Source organism: Bufo bufo (assembly GCF_905171765.1).
Source record: "Bufo bufo chromosome 4 unlocalized genomic scaffold, aBufBuf1.1 SUPER_4_unloc_1, whole genome shotgun sequence".
NCBI lineage: Eukaryota > Metazoa > Chordata > Amphibia > Anura > Bufonidae > Bufo > Bufo bufo.
The window spans coordinates 495,269-514,819 of record NW_024399991.1 but is presented as its reverse complement, the minus strand read 5'-3'; the positions used below and the strand labels follow the sequence as shown (position 1 = coordinate 514,819).

The following is a 19,551-nucleotide window of genomic DNA, read 5'->3' as shown; positions in this document are numbered from 1 at the left end:
CAGATTAGAGTCTTGAAATATAGAATACACAGGGAACACCCACTGAGACCTGAACCTACAGCTCCATAGTGGACACCCACTATGCTATAGAGCTACTGTAGAACAGAGAATAAAAACCCACCAAGATCTGAACCTGTAGCTCCTTAAAAAACATCCATCAGCCTACTTACAAAAATATGCTAAACAATAAGTCACAATATTGCTGTTATGTGTATTTTTCTATTCTTTCACAAGCTTCTGGGGCTTCTCAGCATTTGCTAAAAAGCTTTTAAACAAATAGCAAAAGAGCTAAACAACTAAAGACACAGAGCATCTCCTCCGACCTCTTCTCCCCTAATCACCATTTATATCATGGAGACACACACAACACAAACCTTTTATTTGATGAGAGAAGCTTCTTGGAGGAAATTCTTCATAAAGTTCTTGGTCTTTCTAAGCAATGTTCCTCAGTGTTCTTCAAAGGAATGTTCTTACTGGGTTAAGGAACATCCTTAAAAGTTGATCAGGACCTAGAAGTATCAGGCCAAGACGAGGATTGTCTTATTATACAGTATTCCCTGATCACACAACAATGTCTGACACAACGCAGTCCTTCATGCTAATCAACAGAAATCATGGTCTTTCAAGTAGATTTGGGTTTGATGAAGCTATGCAGATTTCTCTAATTAGCTGTACAAATGGGTGGAGCTATGTAGATTTCTCCAGCTTCCTTAGCAAAGATCAAAATTAGACCCTTGTGTAAGTCTTCCGTGGCAGTGGTGGTGTCCTAGATCTTTTCCTGGTTGGGAAGCAGAGAGTCAAGCTGCAGACCCACATTGGCATTGAGTAGGTTTAGAATTGATCAGAGATTGGTCGCTCTGACTCCCAGGGATCGGCCCTGCACTCAACAGCAGCAGCAATGAGTGAAATTTGTTTGTGTGAGGAACATTCCCTCCAAAAGAGTACCAGGAAAGCCAAATAGAAATTTGCATAGCTCCACCCATGACCATTCCCTTACGTCCTAACCAGCAGCACAAGTGGGGTATTTGCCCCTGTGAAGCTGGTCAGGACAGGCGGAATTTTTAATGAACAAAAAAATTTCTGCCTAAGTATCCTAATTAGTAATTAACAAATTAAGCCCCTTCCCCATATAACCTGGCCCCAACTGGACGGGGTTGCTTTTTTATTGTCCTGTGGACTCCAGGACAGGCTAGACTCCTTTCTGGAGTCTCCCATTGTTAGCCATAGAGTTATAATATGGTTATTATAATCTTTAATTCTGCCTTTTTGTTTTTTCTAGGTATCCTGAACCTGCCCTCTCCTACCTCTGTGGGAGCGTGCCTCCGGTGAATCACTTCGGAGCCCATCTGTGTTACAGTCATATCAGATGCAGGGGGGAGATGGCGGCGGTTTGGGTTCCTGCCTTTCACCTCGTGTGCCGCTGAAGCAGTCGCTTCGCTCCTCCGGCGTCTCGCGAGTACCGGAAGTGCGTCATTGTCGTCACTTCCGGTCCGCGGATCCGACCTCCAGCGCTGTGCTCAGCGCTTCCCCCGTTCAAAATACACCTCAAGTTCGTGCCTCAGTTTTGCTGGGGCACCTAACAGGGGAATTAGGAAGGTTATGTTATATTTATTAAAATTGTACCTTTTAACTGGGAATCCACTTCCAGGGTGGGGGAGTGATTATAATCTCCTCCCCCTTGTGCTATTTAAGGCACCTGTGTGAGGCAGGTCAATGTTGCTTTCAGTTTTCTGAGCTCAACTGACTTCTGCTGTTGGTTACTCCTGCGCTCAGGAAGTTTTCCTTGAAGTCACCTTGCTTTCTTCTAAGATGGCGTTGCCACCTCACGGTAAGGTACTGCTCTCCCTTTTTTGTACCGTTTTGGGTCCAAATTCTTATTCTGTTGTCTGTGTCTTAGGCAAATCTACCCAGAAGCAGAAGCATCTCACCTGCTCCAGCTGCAGCACCCCATTGCCGGATTCATACGAATTCCACCGATGCCCATGCTGCCGTCCCAGACCAACGGACCCAGAACCAACGGTGGTGGATATGTTCTCATGGATGAAACAGTTCATGGATACGTCCATTGCCGAGATCAAGGGAGCAGTCTCTAACAAGAGGCCCAGACAGGCTTCTCCTGGTCCTGTACCCATGTCTGAAGACGTCGTCTCCATTGAGGATAATTCTTCCTCTGAGGAAGAGAGTTCAGCCTTCCTTTTTCCGGCCGAAAAAATTCAAAGACTGTTACGCTCCATCAGGTCGAGGGACCATGCTGTTGAGCAAGGGGAAGCTCCACAGTCCACCTCTAGGGGGCCAAGGGCCTTTAAAGTGGACGAGTCTTTAAAGAAATTAATGGCGACACCCGGAAAAGGGGCTAGTATTAACAAAAAGATTTAAACTGATGTTCCCACTACAGGATGCGGATTCCTTAGTCTGGGTTCCACCTCCAAAGGTGGACATGGCCATATCAAAGCTCTCTAAAAGGACTCTAGTCCCCTCAGATGTCGGCAGCAACCTAAAGGACCCCCTAGACAGACGAGCAGAGTGCACGCTTAGACGCAACTATTCGGCTGCCTCTGCCTCTGTCTCAGTTGCTATAGCGTGCTCTGAGGTATCAGAGTTTGTCCGTGCACGCACTCTCAGAATCCAATCAGACTTGGATTCTGGGGTTGCCCGGGACGACATCCTGGACCAATTTAAAACTCTCTTACTGGGGATTGATTTCCTATCAGATTCCTCCCAACAACAATTAAAATTTGCGGCCAAGTCTATGGCGCTCTCCTCTGCCAGCAGGCGCCCACTCTGGTTAAAACCATGGGCGGCGGACAACACGTTTAAATTTAACCTTTGCTCCCTTCCTTATGAGCCGGGGAGATTGTTCGGTTCTGAATTAGATTCTCTCATGATGAACTTAGCGGACAAAAAAGGTAAATCCCTCCAACAGCAGTCCTTTTGGGATCAAGGAAGAGGTAGAGGAGGAGGATTTCAGGGGGGAGATTGAACCCATAGGCTGTCTGAAGGTAGTAAGAGAGGTAGGGGTCGCGGTCGTGGGAACCGCAGGGCTGACCTATGACTCTCTACAGCCCGTCAATTCCCCTTCCCCACCCCCCGGGGTCCCAGAGGAAGGACCGGTTTTCAGTCCCCCAGTCGGTGGACGTTTGAGTCTATTCAAAGAATTTTGGATGCAAAAAATTCCAGACCCTTGGGTGCTACAAGTGATAGCATCAGGGTACACTATAGATTTAATTTCCCTTCCTCGGGACAAGTTCGTCCTAACAAGGACTTTAGCACCCGACAAACAATTAATCCTGGAAGACTCGGTTCTCCAGTATATACAGAAAGGAGCATTAGAGGAGGTTCCTCCTCGCGAGTGGCGGCAGGGGGTTTATTCCCCCATCTTTCTGGTACCAAAACCATCAGGAGTCTGGCGGATGATCATCGATTTACGTTACCTAAATCGTTTCATCAGGAAGAAGCGTTTCCGGATGGAAACCATTCGCTCTGTAATAAACATCCTGAACCCAGGAGATATGATGGTAACTATAGACCTGAAGGATGCTTACCTTCATGTTCCCATCTGCCCAGCACACAGGAAATATCTCAGAGTTGCTGTGGCCTTGCAAGGGGTAGTGAAGCACTACCAGTTTGCTGTATTGCCCTTCGGCATATCCTCAGCTCCGCACACCTTCACAAAGGTAGTGGCTCCTGTGGTTGCCCATTTAAGACTTCTTGGGCTAGAGGTCGTACCGTACTTGGACGATTGGCTTGCAGAGTCAGCTTCAACAAGCTCTCCAGATTCTCCAGGGTCTGGGTTGGTTGATAAATTGGGACAAGTCGCACTTAGTCCCCTCAACTACGAGAACGTTCTTGGGGTTTGTGATCGATTCACAACTGATGACCCTGTACCTGTCCCCACAGAGGAGGGACAGAGTAATAAAAGCCGCACAGTCTTTTATACCGCCCAAACGAGTCTCCGTAAGGGTTCTTATGAGGATGTTAGGCCACATGTCAGCATCTGCAGAGGCAGTTCCTTGGGCCTTATGGCACTTACGCCCCCTTCAGGAGGAGGTCTTAGCAGCTTGGAGTCGCAAGCCCAAAGACCTAGACAGAATGCACTCCCTGTCGGTAGAAATCCGTTCTTCGCTCAAGTGGTGGAAGAACCTAAAAGATGGGAGGTCTCTGATCCAACCTCGTTGGGTCACGCTGACCACGGACGCTTCACTGCTGGGCTGGGGGGCCCATCTGGAGGACAACCCAGTACGAGGTACTTGGAATCCCCAGGAGAAAATCCTCTCATCCAATTAGAGAGAGCTGAGAGCGGTCAAACTAGCCCTCCTTCATTTTGCTCCTCTCATCCGCAGTCAGGCGGTGAGAGTCCGGACAGACAACACAACTGTGGTCGCTTACCTGAACAGACAGGGAGGGACGAAATCCCCAACCCTCCTGAGGGAGGTGGGTTCTATTCTCTCTTGGGCAGAGGTCAAGCTGTCCCACCTAATGACAGTCCATATCAAAGGGGATCTCAATGTGGTCGCAGATCTACCAGTCGGGGTCTACCAGTTCCAGGGGAGTGGTCCCTGAACAAGAGTATCTTCTCCATGATTGTCCAGCGGTGGGGCACCCCGGAAATCGACCTGATGGCTACCCGATTGAACGCCAAGGTGAGCAAGTTCTGTTCCCTTTACAGGGAGGACAACCCGGTAGCAATAGACGCTCTGTCCATAACTTGGAGGTTCAGGCTGGCATACATCTTCCCTCCAATTTCCATGATACCAAGGGGATTGATGAAGATCAAGCAAGACCAGACCTCGGTGATCGCCATCATGCCATTCTGGCCAAAGAGGTCTTGGTTCACCCAGCTCATGCAGATGAGACAGGGCAATTATTGGAGACTTCCCCTAATACCAGGACACCGGTCCCTGTCTAGATCTGAGGAGGCTCAATCTGACAGCCTGGAGATTGACAGGTCCCTTCTAGAAGCTAGAGGGTTATCTGTGGAGGTCCTGAGAACAATTTCTCACTCCAGAGCGGAATCTACAAGCAAGAACTATTCTAGAATCTACAGAATATTCCTGCAATGGTGTAATAATAGAGAGGTAGTTGCCTCAGACCCTCCTCTCTCCGCTATTCTACAATTCCTCCAGGATGGTCTAGACAAGGGTCTAAGCCCATCTACTCTCAGAGCTCACGTCTCTGCCTTAGGCCTCCTGCACACGAACGTATTTTTTTGCGGTCCGCAAAAACGGGTCCCGTTTTTCCGTGATCCGTGACCGTTTTTTCGTCCGTGGGTCTTCCTTGATTTTTGGAGGATCCACAGACATGAAAAAAAAGAGGTCATATTTTTTTCACGGCCAGGAAACACGGATCACGGATGCGGCTGCAAAACGGTGCATTTTCCGATTTTTCCACGGACCCATTGAAAGTCAATGGGTCCGTGAAAAAAAGCGGAAAACGGCACAACGGCCACGGGTGCACACAACGTTCGTGTGCAGGAGGCCTTATCAGCATGCCTTAGCAGACCGATTTCTCAGGACCCCCTAATCAAGAGGTTCCTGAAGGGAGCCGAAAGGCTTAAACCCAGAATCCTGAGACCAATCCCACAGTGGGATTTAACGGTGGTTCTAAAAGGGTTATGTGTCCCCCCTTTGAGCCTTTGAATGAGGTGGACTTGAGGTTCCTATCCCTAAAGATCACATTCTTACTAGCTATCACATCAGCTAAGAGAATTGGGGAACTTCAGGCTCTGGGGGCTTCTGAGCCCTATTTAAAAATCCTTCAGGACAAGGTCCTGTTAAGGTTTTTGCCAACCTTTTTACCGAAGGTTCCTACTTTTTCTAATATCAATCAGACGATATGTCTGCCCACTTTTTCACCGGCTGCGACTTCTCCCGAGGAGGAAAGGCTCTGTATATTCAGGGCCGTCTTTAGCAAGGGGCAAAAGGGGCAGCTGCCCCGGGCCCAGTTGCTCCTGGGAGGCCCAAGGCAGCTGCCTCTTGAGCCCTGCTAGCCACTGCCCCGGGTGTCAAGCTGTCAGCTACACAGGGGGTGCTGCCATGCCTGCCTGCACTGAGTCCAGGCATCATGATCGTACTGTGTTAAAGTTGTGATCAGGACCTTAATGACATCATCACCATGTGACCAGTAACCTAGCAATTACTGGTCACATGGCTATGAGGTCATCACAGGTCCTACCAGGAGTGTTGCAGAAGTTAACTGTGGAGCTTTTTTGTGTGAAGATTACATAAGAAAAAGGTGACAGGGGCTGTTATGTTAATATACAGTAAACTACTGTATAGTGGGGGGCTGTATACTGTGTGGGGGCCTGTATACTGTGTGGGGGCTGTATACTGTTTGGGGGCCTGTATACTGTGTGGGGGCCTGTATACTGTGGGGGGGGGGGCTGTATACTGTGTGGTGGGCTGTATACTGTGTGGGGGCCTGTATACTGTGTGGGGGCCTGTATACTGTGGGGGGGCTGTATACTGTGGGGGGCTGTATACTGTGTGGGACTGTATACTGTGTGGGGGCCTGTATACTGTGGGGGGGGGGGCTGTATACTGTGTGGTGGGCTGTATACTGTGTGGTGGGCTGTATACTGTGGGGGGGGGCTGTATACTGTGTGGGGGCCTGTATACTGTGGGGGGGCTGTATATTGTGTGGTGGGCTGTATACTGTGGGGGGGCTGTATACTGTGTGGGGGCCTGTATACTGTGGGGGGGGCTGTATATTGTGTGGTGGGCTGTATACTGTGTGGTGGGCTGTATACTGTGGGGGGGGCCTGTATAGTGTGGGGGGCTGTATACTGTGGGGGCTGTATACTGTGTGAGGCCTGTATACTGTGTGGGGGCCTGTATACTGTGGGGGTGGCCTGCATAGTGTGGGGGGGCCTGTATAGTATGTGGGGGGGGGCTGTATAGTGTGGGGGGGTCTGTATAGTGTGGGGGCTATACTGCTGTACTGTATACTGTGGGTGCTGGGGTGCACTGTAACACTAGGGTGAGCCGAGCCCCGGTCTCCTTCCTGCAGAGTTGTGCCCACTTCCAGCCTGAGCCCAGCTGCCCAGAGCACTGATCCTGAGCCGCTGGAGTCTTCAGAACTGGAAGTATTTACAGTCATTCACTGTACTCTACCAGATGTGTGGATTTTTTGTGTGTGTGTTGTGGTGGAGGGCGAGATTGCCTAAGTTGTGGGAAGGCGGGATCCAGGGGGCCCAAATAAATTTTTGCCCAGGGTCCAATCAATATTAAAGACGGCCCTGCATATATTAGACATCTCAAGAGGTTTTAGAATATATTTGGACAGAACAAGCAAATTTAGAAGATCGGAAAACCTCCTTCTGACCTATGCAGGGAAAAACAGGGGTCTGAAGGCCTCCAAACCCACTCTGAGCAGGTGGATTAAAGAAGCAATCCGTCTGGCCTTTCTGTCCCAAGATTTGACGCCTCCTTCTTTTGTCTCCGCCCATTCTACCAGGGCTGTATCCACCTCTTATGCAGAAAAGAAACTGATCCCCTTAGATCAGATTTGTGAAGCCGCTTCGTGGAGTTCTCTGAACACCTTCATCTCGCATTATCGTCTAGAGGCTAGACAGGCGGAGGGAATGGCATTCGGACAATCCGTTTTAAGTGCCGCCCTCTCCTGAGAGGGGAGTAGGGAGCCCTCCCAATTTGGGTGAGGTTTCTTGCTACTTTCTCCACTTGTGCTGCTGGTTAGGACGTAAGGGAAGCGTCAATTTTGACGTAAATTTGTTTTCCCTTAGTCCTAACAGCAGCACACAAATTTCCCACCCCTTGTGTGATTTATCATTTACTTGTTCTAAAGCAACCCCGTCCAGTTGGGGCCGGGTTATATGGGGTAGGGGCTTAATTAGTTAATTACTAATTAGGATACTTAGGCAGAATTTTTTTTGTTCATTAAAAATTCCGCCTGTCCTGACCAGCTTCACAGGGGCAAATACCCCACTTGTGCTGCTGTTAGGACTAAGGGAAAACAAATTTACGTCAAAATTGACGCTTCTCAGCAATATGATCATTCTCTGTGATATGAACTGCCTGAACAATCCATGGCCTCTACAATCAATTCTTATTTTTGGAAAAATAGAAGGCATTTCCTTTGGCTACTTTCACTCTCATGTTTGGGGCGGATCCGTTTCTATGATCTTTAACATAGCCAAAACGGATCCGTCTTGAACACCATTGAAAGTCAATGGAGGACGGATCCGTTTTCTATTGTGCCAGATTGTGTCATAGAAAACCGTTCCGTCCCCATTGACTTACATTGTGTGCTGGAACGGGTCTGTTTAGCTCAGTTCCGTCAGATGGACACCAAAAGACTGAAAGCAGCTTTTTTTTCGTCCGAATCCAAAGTGGAATAGAGGCGGAACTGAGGCAAACTGATGCACGTGTTGAAAAGATATCACAAAATGGTGGTATGCATAAGATGATGAATGACAATCTTGTCATTCATCATAAACTGGTGGATATATTTCTCTCTTGAGTATCTGTACGCTCACTTTAAGTTATTTAAGCACTTTATGATCTCTCTGAAAAGGTATATCCGAGGTCTAACTAATAGTTCACTTACTCTACTTGGTTTGCAGTTTGCGCGATACACTTGCTTATGATCTAGTATGAGCAGTTCGCATTTGCATGCAATTTGTTTGGATTGTATGCAATTTGGATTGCAATACGGAATTAGAATTTGTGGTTTGGTGGAACTGTAAGTAAACATACATATAACCAGTTCAGTATACAGTTCTAATCACTATATTAACAGTAGGAATATTATATAACTGTTTTAAATACCTATTTTGGCCTCTTGCTTCAATAAAACACAGCTCTTAGGTGACTGCGTGTCTGTTCAGCTCCTCTCTCTGGTGAATACTGTTTTCAGCAGCTCCTGCTAGGGGAATTTTCCACACAAGCTGTGTGTGAGGCTGGCTATGATAGGTCAAAACTCCTGGGCTGTGTGGGGCTAGCTAGGATTGGTCCAGACTCCTGCTTAGCAACAACAGTTTAACTCTATGCTTTCTGTTGTGTCTTCTGTGTCATTAAGCTTACCTTACATTATATAATGACTCTTAAAGGTAAATTATCTTTTTCTGCTTCTGTGGACACAAAATATAACTATTATATGACATCCAAACATGAAGTCACTGTAAATAACTCTGCTTTTGTCTTTAACACACAAACATAGGAACTGTATTAAGGTTATTGGCAGGTCTAGCTGTATAAAATATAAGCTATGTTATTAACCTAGGACCGGTCTTAGCTGGCCAGCTACACTCCCACCAAAATTACCTATAATTCTATGTTTTCAGTAGTAGGACTTAAACATGAATTCGAGGAATTTTCCTTCATGTTCTCAACTCTCGAGTGTCTTTCATCACTCTCAAGTAGAACAACTAACTTCTGTATAGGACGTTCCAACTTGAGTGGAGTAGTGAGACGTTTTCCTTTTTTGTCAAGTTTTGAGTCTCCTATTTGTCTCTCCCACCTTGGCGTCAAATTTTCAGGTATGGGTTTATCCCATCCTAACTTCTGTCTGCATAATTCTTGCAGTATTTATCTTGCTTTGAGGATCACTGGGGCCAAGAATCCTAATGGATTATATATAGAAGCCGCTGCGGAATGAATGGTACGTCTAGTTGCAACTTTCTCTTCCATAGATACTTCAAAGACAAACTTGTAATTCTCTACATTCCTTCCCAATCCAAGTTCGTTCTAAACTGGAAGATGATCATAATTGAGATCTTCATTATTCATTGTTGATGCACGTTCAAAGTCACTGATGGATTCCAGTACCTCTCTGTTGTTTGAGATGAATTTATGAAGGCGCAGGTTTCCTCTTGCGCATAACTCTTGGCTTTATTTCACTAGTTTAATTGCAGATTCTGCGGACTCTAGACTTATGAGACCATCATCTACATAAAAGTTTCTCTTCAGAAAATTTGCTGCTGATAGGCAACCCTTTTCATTCTGATTGGCCAGGTACTTCATACCATAATTGGCATAACCTGGAGATGATGCTGCTCCAAACAAGTGTACTTTCATTCTGTATTCTGCTGGTTCTGAATCTGTATCTCTGTCCTCCCACCATAGAAACCTCAGGAAGTCTCTATCTTCATTCTTCACATGAAACTGGTTGAACATCTTTTCAACGTCACCCATGACCGCTACGGGATACTTTCTGAATCTACAGAGTACTGCAAGCCGTACCCAAGAAATCCTAGTGACAAAACAAACGTGGAAATTGAACACACAGTAACATAAAAAAAAAAATAAGTGAATGTGTGCCATTACGGCCCAGACATTCGTCCGGAATTATACAAATTCCTCATATTTTCTGGACCGAAGCCGAGCAAAGCTTGACTGTGCGTTCAAAATGTGAGAAAGTGCCGTCACTCAGTGGGCTCCCACCCCCAGTGAGTTCAGGCACCCCAGGGTCACCACTCCTGGGGCACTTCTGCACCTCGGGCTTTCAAACATCTCAGCCCCTGGCTTAGATCCAGCAGAGGCCTTGGTCACCTAGCGATAGAACCTTGAAACCCAAGCCATACACCCTAGGCTTGCTATGCGGTTCTCTGCTCTACATCCTAGCAGGGCTCTGAATCTAAAAACAGATTTTTTTTTAAGTTGACTACCCCAAAGGGGTATATTTTATTAAAAAACTATTTTTACATAAAACAAATATTCATAGCTATTAAAAATCAATTTACATAAATACATTTATAAAATTGATTTAAAATTACTAAATGACTGTTCCCCACTCCCTTAAAAACCATTTATGACACATAAAAGGGGTATGCTTTTTGTCAATTAAATAATACTTATACATTTCGTCTAAAACCATTTTTAAAACATTTTCTACAGAAATAACATCATGTTTAAAACATAAAATATTCCTGGCCGACCATAGAGCTGCTTTTACACAATTTGAGATCTTCCATGCCATTGTCTTCTTAATCCTTGATGGGCATTCCAGACCTCCATAAAATACACCGTCCATAGTAAAAATCGATAATCCAGTTATTTTTTTCATAAGGGGGAACATTTTTGTCCATATTCTTTGCGCAAAAAAACAGTACCAGAACAAATGAAATACATCTTCCTCCTCCCTACATCCTCCTCTTGGGCATTCGGCGGTGGCAGTTAGTCCTCTTCGGTGCTGGAATGCCCGGCATGGAAGACACTCGTGCACGCAGCTCCAGGCCAGGTCCTTCTGTAGATTAAAAAGATAATTAATATTCACCTCCTTCCATATTTGTTTGCATTTGGCTTCATTAAAAATTTTTATAGGGGCAGTCATTTTACTATCTTTTATTCCTTTTAAAATAATTTTACAATTTTTTAGCTCATCTACCCTTTTCCCGTTTAGATTAAAAGTGGCCACTATTTTTTCTAAAATTTTATAATAATTAGGCAGGTTAAAAGCATATGGGGAATTTAAAACTGTATTAAACCAATGATTCCTCCTCATAAAATAACCTGTATTATAGCGGATAAAATAAGACCAATAATTCTCTTTAAAAAGGGTATTAAAACATAAGCTAAAATATTTAATTAAAAGGAATACTTTAATATCGGGGAAATCCTTACCACCTTTAGTCTTAGGAAGCGTTACCAGATCTCTTCTCAGCTTATCCATCTTGGATCTCCATAAAAAGTTAAAACAAGTTTATTTAATTTTTTTTAAATTGCGATCAGAGGGAGGGAAAACCATGCTTAAATACATTAAGATCGGTAAAATAATCATTTTTGTAATTAAAACCTTCCCCTCCATTGATAGCTTCCTAAGACTCCACATACATATTTTCCTATTTATTTTTTCTGTCGCCGTGTCCCAACTCCTCAGCCCGTCATTTGACTCACTGAAGGTGATTCCTAAAATTTGCACAGACTCAGACTCAGGAATAGAAATGTCCTCTAAAATCATATCTCCAATATTTAAAATATTACTTTTATTAAAATTCATTTTAAAACCAGAGGAGCAACAAAACTGTTCAACTTGTCTAGAAGTCTTTTGGATCGACAGGGTGTCCCTACAAATTACTGCGACGTCATCCATGTACCCCACTAATTTAGCCTCTAGTCCCCCTCCGCCTGGCAGGGGGACTCCGCAAATCTGCTTATCTTTTCTTATCGCACACAGCAGAGGCTCCAATGCGCAAATAAAAAGTAGTGGGGACAAGGGACACCCCTGTTTTACCCCTGATCTTAAAAGAACATCCTGAGTTTTAAAACCGTTTATTAAAATCTTACTTGTGCATCCGTCGTAAAATGCTCTTAAAGATTTTAAAAAAACCTTCCGGTATACCCATTTTCCTTAAAAACCAGAAAAAGATAAAAATGTGATACGCGGTCAAAGGCTTTTTCAAAGTCTAAGGATAAAATAGCTGCCTTTCCCTTCCTTTCCTTAATATTGTTAACAGCGTCTTTTAAAAGATTTAAATTATCCCATATACTTCTCCCGGGCACCCCACATACCTGATTATGATGGATTATCTTATGTATTATTTTTTTCATTCTATTCGCACAGATCTTTGCCATTATTTTGTAGTCACAATTTAGTAGGGTTATGGGTCTCCAGTTTCTTATATCGTTCTTGTTACCTTTTTTATATAAGAGGGACACTTCTCCTTTTTTCCAGGAGCCCGGGAGAGATTTTATATTAAAAACTTCTTTAAACAGATAAAATAACTCTTCTTTTAAAACACCATAAAACGTTACATAAAACTCAATGGGTATACCGTCAGGACCAGGAACTTTTTATTTTTTAAAACTTTTAATTGTTTCTAAAATTTCCTGTTCTGTAATGTCCTGTAATAAAAAATCTCTAGAATCCTGGTCTAAAACATTTTCTATCACCTTCAGTGAGTCTTTCATAAAATATTTATCCACTTTTTTTTCATTAAACAAATCTGAATAAAAATCGTGTGCTTTACTTAAAATGCCTCTTATATCTCTTTCTCCATCAAGCTCCTCTATCTGGGTACGTTTGTCCTGGATTTTTTTGAAGAAATACCTGGAGCAGGTCTCGTTTTCCTCTAAGTGCTTCATTTTTGAACGGAAGATAATTTCTTTCCCCCTCTGCTCCAGGCATTGCGCAATTTCTTTTTTACTTTCTACAATTTCCTTACTAATCTCTATACCCAGATCTCGGAGCTTGTATTGCGTCTGCAGACGGGTATTTAACTTTTCATAAACTTCTCTTTTTTCTTGGGCTTTCTTTTTACCTACATTTATAAAAAAGGATTTAATCTTTTTTTTTCATCTTTTCCCACTATTCTAGTATGGGCATACAGGGATCTTTTACCCGTCTGCAGCGTTTATAAAAAGTAATAAAATCGGATACAACCTTTGGATCTTTTAGGAAGGAGACATTTAATTTCCAGGTCTTTTTCTTTTTACTCTTGCCACCATACTGTACTTTAAAAGATAATAATTTATGGTCAGAGAATATATTAGTTAAAAGCTCGCAATTAAAAGGCAGTATTTGATAAGAACAGAAGATAAAATCAATTCTAGATTTACAGTTTGCATTGTTCCAGGTAATGCCGGTCTCTTCAGATAAATTACTATTACATTTTTTAAAAACATCGGTAAGTTTAAAATCTAAAATTATATTTTTTAACATGGAGGAAGTTTTATCATAATTCCTGCTTACCGCATTTGAGAACCGGCGTTCCTCTTTTAAAATACAATTAAAATCTCCTGCTAAAATCAAAGGTTCGGAATCATTAATAAAAAGGGGTAAAATTTCTAACATCTCTGCTCGTTCCTTTTTATCCGTAAAACCATAAAAATTTAAAAACTGCCATTTAATACCATCAATAAAAGCTTTTACTAATAAAATTCTCCCCGGTAAAATCTCACTTACATGCTCTATTAAAATATTTCCTTTAAATAAAATAGCGATACCACCAGACTTAGCTTCATTCGACCCCGACCACACTGAGGGTCCATATTTCCAATCTTCCTTGTATTTTTTGTAATTCTGTTTGTGCGGTATACAACATTCTTGTAAGAAAAACACAGTCGCAGTAAAAACGGATAAATAATTAAAAAGTGCTACCCTTCGGGTTTTTGAATGAATGCTTCTAGTGTTAAAAGAAATACCTGTTAAAAGAGCCATAATAAAAGAGTAAAAAGGAAAATATTATCTTCTCACCCGGGCACGACTTCAGACACCATCAGCAAGACCAGACATATCACTTCCGCTTTCTTCATCTTCACCACCAACCGGATCTGATGTTACCGTTTCCAATGAGCCAGTTGGAGAGGAGCTACCTTCACTCAGCTGACCCCCCTCACCCATCCGCACTCTTACCGAATATGGACCCCAGATCGTACTCATTGCCAGTACTTCGGGTATCGGAGCCGCGGCGTCACTCCCCTCCCTTTCCGGGGCAGAGGTTTCATCTAGGACAGTCTCAGGAATAGTATGCTGTTCCGTGGTATTTGTAGTCTGCACCTCCTCACCGCTAGGTTGAGGAAAGATGCCCTGTTGGGTGCCCAAGGGATCGGCCGCTGGTCCCCCAGCTGACTTCCTTCCTAGGCCCGTTTTAACCACCTCAGCAAAATCCCTTCTTTTTTTTAGACACCGCGGCTCCACCTAGGTCCTCCGTGGTGCTTATTTGTTGTCCAGGTACCGAGTGCGGGCCAGGCGGATCAACCTCATTCGGCTGGCCCCTCTCCATTTCTGGAGGGGGTTTGTCCGTCGGTTGATCACTGGACTTCCGCTTTTGTTTATTCCGCCTTTGGTCTCTCGGTTCACCTGGTTTGGGGGGTCCGCTGGTCGTATCCATTTTTTCGTCTGCTTTAGGCTCCTCTCCTTGGGGTTGTGGTTCCGCTCGGTCTTCTGGCTGCGTCTGGTGTCCTGGCCGTGCCTCAGGTTTTGCTCTAAAAGGGCAGTCACGAGATAGATGACCTAAATGTTGACAGGAATAACATTTTTTCCCAGCCATACATTCGCTAATATCATGCTGCAATTTCTACAAGTGCATTGACAATTTTCTAAAATATGTCCGTTTTTTTTACAGGATCTACAGTATGGTGGCATACCTGAAAAAAACATGTCTCCAACCATATCACCTAGTTTGAAACGGGCTGGGGGTAATTCATATCCTCCTGGAAATTTTGGGTCACGGCGACAGATTACCTTATATAACCACTTTGACGTCCAAATCCAGGCACTATTAAAAAATTTTCTCACAGATAAAATTTTGTTAAAATAAGTTGATAAAAAAGCACTGATAATATTCACATCTGCAAACGGGCAATACATTTTTACAATTATGGTTTGAGACTCATCAATTTCATGCTCGTATATTTTTAGCCCTTGTACTCTAATATCACTTATTTTTGACGGTATTTTAGCAACAAAATCTTTAAATATTCCAGTTTGGGTAAATGTCACATCATATATTCTTCGTCTAGGGTAATCTTGTATGGCCAGAATTTCATGCTTTTGTATACCAAATACATTATATAAGACTGTTTTCACTAAATATTCTAGATAATATTTTTCTTTTTTGCTTTCTGTAACGAACAGCCTTACTGTATCCTTAATTCTGGCATACTCCGGGAATTGGTATTCCTCTTCTCTTGATGCATTTTCTCTAGACACGTTTTCTCTGAGTTCTTCTGTTCCGCCTCTACTGTTTCCTTCTTCTCCTCTGGCTTGTCTTGAATCTCCTCCTCTGGCAGGTCTTTCTCCTCCAGCAAGTCCTTCGTCTCTTGCATCTCCTCGTCCTCCTCCTCCTCGTCCTCCTCGTCCTCCTCCTCCTCCTCCTGGGTCGTCTGCCATAGCTGGATCGATAGCACTTTTGGATCTTTTCTGCAAATGTAAGGATACAATTGCTCCTCCAGTTGTCCGTAGACCCCTGGAGGTACGGGGGATCGCAACTCGACGCCCCCGGGACTAAGCCTCTCTTTCAATAGCAGCAGGGGGGTGAAGTCCAGGCAATGAACCTAGGACGATCCCCCCAGGCCGAGAGAGAGGGTACCCGAGAGCTACCTTTCAGCGTCTGACCAAGTGCAGCACACAAGATACTACACTTGATCTTAGCCAAAAGGCCGAGAAGCGTACAGATTAGAGTCATGAAATATAGAATACACAGAGAACACCCACTGAGACATGAACCTGCAGCTCCACAGTGGACACCCACTATGCTATAGAGCTACTGTAAAACAGAAGATAAAAACCCACCAAGCTCTGAACCTGTAGCTCCATATAAAACATCCATAATTCGCCTAATATATAAGAAAAACTCAGCCTACTTACAAAAAGATGATAAACAATAAGTCACAATATTGCTGAAATGTGTATTTTTCTATTCTTTCACAAGCTTCTGGTGCTTCTCAGCAGTTGCTTTTTTTTTTTTTTTTTTTTTTCTTGTTTTTTTTTTCTTATTCCTCAGTTCAAAGACACTCGATAATCACACATCATTTCAAGCAAAATGAATCACAAAATCGAGGCCTTAAAAAACATCATCGGGAAATTCTTAAACCAAAATTGTTAGTCAAGATACCTCAAAGAAGTCCTTTCCATTGCGTAATCTTCCACATATCCTCTGCCTTATCTTCTCCATTTCTTTTCTTGTCAACCAGATAAACTGTAAATAATCTTGATAAAAAAATCCTTCTACAATCTTCAGGAGAAAGAGACAAATGCTTAAAAACTAGAAGATTTCTCATATCCCATAAAACCTCTTTAAAAATACTAAAAATAATCCAATAAATACGTGAGTCTTTTGGGGTTTCAAGATCTTGACCAACTAAAACACATTCAAATGAAAAATTGGAGAGACCTATAAGCGCTATAAAAATTCTTTCTAACATCTTAAAACATTGTCTGGCAAAAGGACAGCTCCAAAAAACATGCTGAATGTCCTCAATTCCTCTACAACCCACTCTTGGACATTTATCTGTCACTGGAATCCCTCTACCATATAACAATGATCTGGTTGGGAGACGACCATGTAATGACAACCAAACAATGTCTCTTTGTCTATTTGTTAGACCAAAAACATTAAAAAGTTTCCACGTCTTACTTGCTTGTACATTATTACAGAATGGCACATCACATAAAACCTCTTTACTTTTAAAATGTTGCATTATTTTCTCTTTCTCAGGGATACCCAAAGAGCTTAGCTCATACTGATCATTAAAGAACTTGAGGACCACATAGAACGAAGGCAGTACAAATGACACTGGTCTCCTCAAATCCTTTTCACACCAGCCCCACTTGATAAAAAGCCATCCTGCCAAATATCTGCACATTTGAGACGTTCTAAAAGAGCGCTTAAAAGTCTTAAAAACATTTAAAAAATAATGCATTTTTAGAAATAAGTCAATGTTTGGAAAATCATATCCTCCCATTCTGCTGCTGCTCATTACAACTGTCCTCTTCACTTTCTCAATGTTTGATCCCCAAAAAAACACAAAAAGCTTTCTTGTCATTCTTTTAGTCCATAACTGTGTAGGTGGAAAAATCACTGCTGTATACAGTAGTAACGGGAGAATCACAGTCTTTATAATTAATATCTTCCCTTTCAGCGACAAATTTCTCAATTTCCAAAAATTTATCTTCATATCCACTTTCTTTTCCAACTCTTTGTAACTACTATCTCCTTTAAGATCTTTTCTAAAACCAATCCCCAGTACTTTCAGTTCATTCTTTTGGATCACACCTTCCACCTTTACATCCACCTGCCTACCAAAATTACATAGCTGAGTTTTACTCCAATTAATTGACATCCCTGCTATACAACAAAATATTCTTGTATGCAAATTAACCCTATTTAAATCTGCTTGTGAACTACAAATAAAAACCACATCATCCATATAGCCCAGGGACTTCACAGTTCCTCCATTACTACCAGGGATCAGAAAACCATCCACACACTTGTCCCTCTGCACATTTTTCAGTAGAGCTTCCATAATACAAATAAATAGTATTGGAGACAGCGGGCATCCCTGCCTCACACCAGATAATATCCTAATATTCTCCCCAACATGACCATTAATCAAAATCTGACTGGTAGCACCTTGGTAAAGCCCGTTTATAATTAACAACAACTTCTCAGGAATCCCCAAGCGAGCAAGTGCCGCAAACATGAACCTATGAGAAACCTTATCGTATGCCTTCTCAAAATCAATTGATTCAGCCAGTAAAACCCTATTATTCAAATTTGTATGATACACAATATCCCTTAAAAGCATCAAATTATCAGAAATTCTCCTGCCCGGTACTGCACAGGTCTGATACTCTCCTACCATCAAGCCAATCATTTCTGACATCCTAGCCGCTATGATTTTGGTAACAATTTTGTAGTCACTATTTAACAAGGATATCGGGCGCCAGTTTTTGATATCTCTTTTATCCCCCTTCTTATGCACCAACGTAATAACACCTTTTTTCATAGAATTTGATAAAATAGCTGTGTTAAAAACATATTGCACAACCCTACCTACCTCCTTACCAATAAAATCCCAGCATATGTTATAAAACTCAGCGGGGAGGCCGTCCGAGCCTGGAGTTTTCCCTCTCGCCATCTTCTCCACAGCCCTTTTGACCTCCTCCTCCTGCACCTCGTTATTTAAAACACAAATCTTCTCATCAGGGATATTATTTTCTAAAATCATACAATAATCATCTATTTCTTTTTTGCTAGCTTTACTTTCATTACTAAAAAGATTTTTATAAAAGCCGGTAATCTCATTCACCATATCAGATCCAGTTGCTTCACCTGTTGATGTTAAAACAGACTTAAAACAACCTTTGGGTCTAAAACACTTTTTAAAAAAATATCGGGAACACTGTTCATTTTCTTCCATATGCTGTATTTTTGCCTGATACACTATATCCTTCCCTCTGTTTTTAAGATTTGCCTTTATTTCTTCTTTAATCTGCAAAATTTCTTGATCCACTTCTAATCCTATCTGTCTAAATTTATATAATGCTTCCAGCTTGGATACAAGAACAGCATCCTTCCTTTTTTTTTCCTGTGCCTTCCTAAAACCAACCCTCTTAAAATATTTAGCAAACTCTTCTTTTGCCCAATCCCACCAAACAAGCAAACTCTTAAAATCTGGCTGACAGTACACACAGGAATCAAAAACTTGCTTAAAACCCATTAATACGTCCTCTTCCTTCAACAATTCAACATTTAATTTCCAAATTCCTTTGCCAAAGATGATGGATTCATTGACACTGATTTCAGCACAAACAATCTTATGATCGGAAAAGGAAGTCGTCATTAGAGAACAACGAGAAGCTTTAACACCTTCTGACACCAACACATAATCTAAACGAGATTTGCAGCGCCCACTATCTGCAAAATATGTGAATCTTTCCTCAGTGTCCACCATCAGCCCCACATCAGTGTAATGCAAGTCTTGTATTATATCATTTAGCACAGTTGAGGTTGCATCCACCCTAGCTTCAACAACGCCTTCTCTATCTTTGACAGATCTAATGCAATTAAGATCACCAGCTACCACTGTAAAATCTCTGCCAGGCAAATAAAACTTTAGAGTCTCAAAAAAAGGCAACCGTGCTTTTTTCTCA

The 19,551-nt window shown here is 42.6% G+C and overlaps 1 pseudogene; it reads right to left on the bottom strand.

The window, feature by feature from the left end:
- Nucleotides 1–15,918: 15,918 nt before the first annotated feature.
- LOC120982840 lies at nt 15,919–16,067 on the bottom strand (annotated as a pseudogene).
- Nucleotides 16,068–19,551: the final 3,484 nt, after the last annotated feature.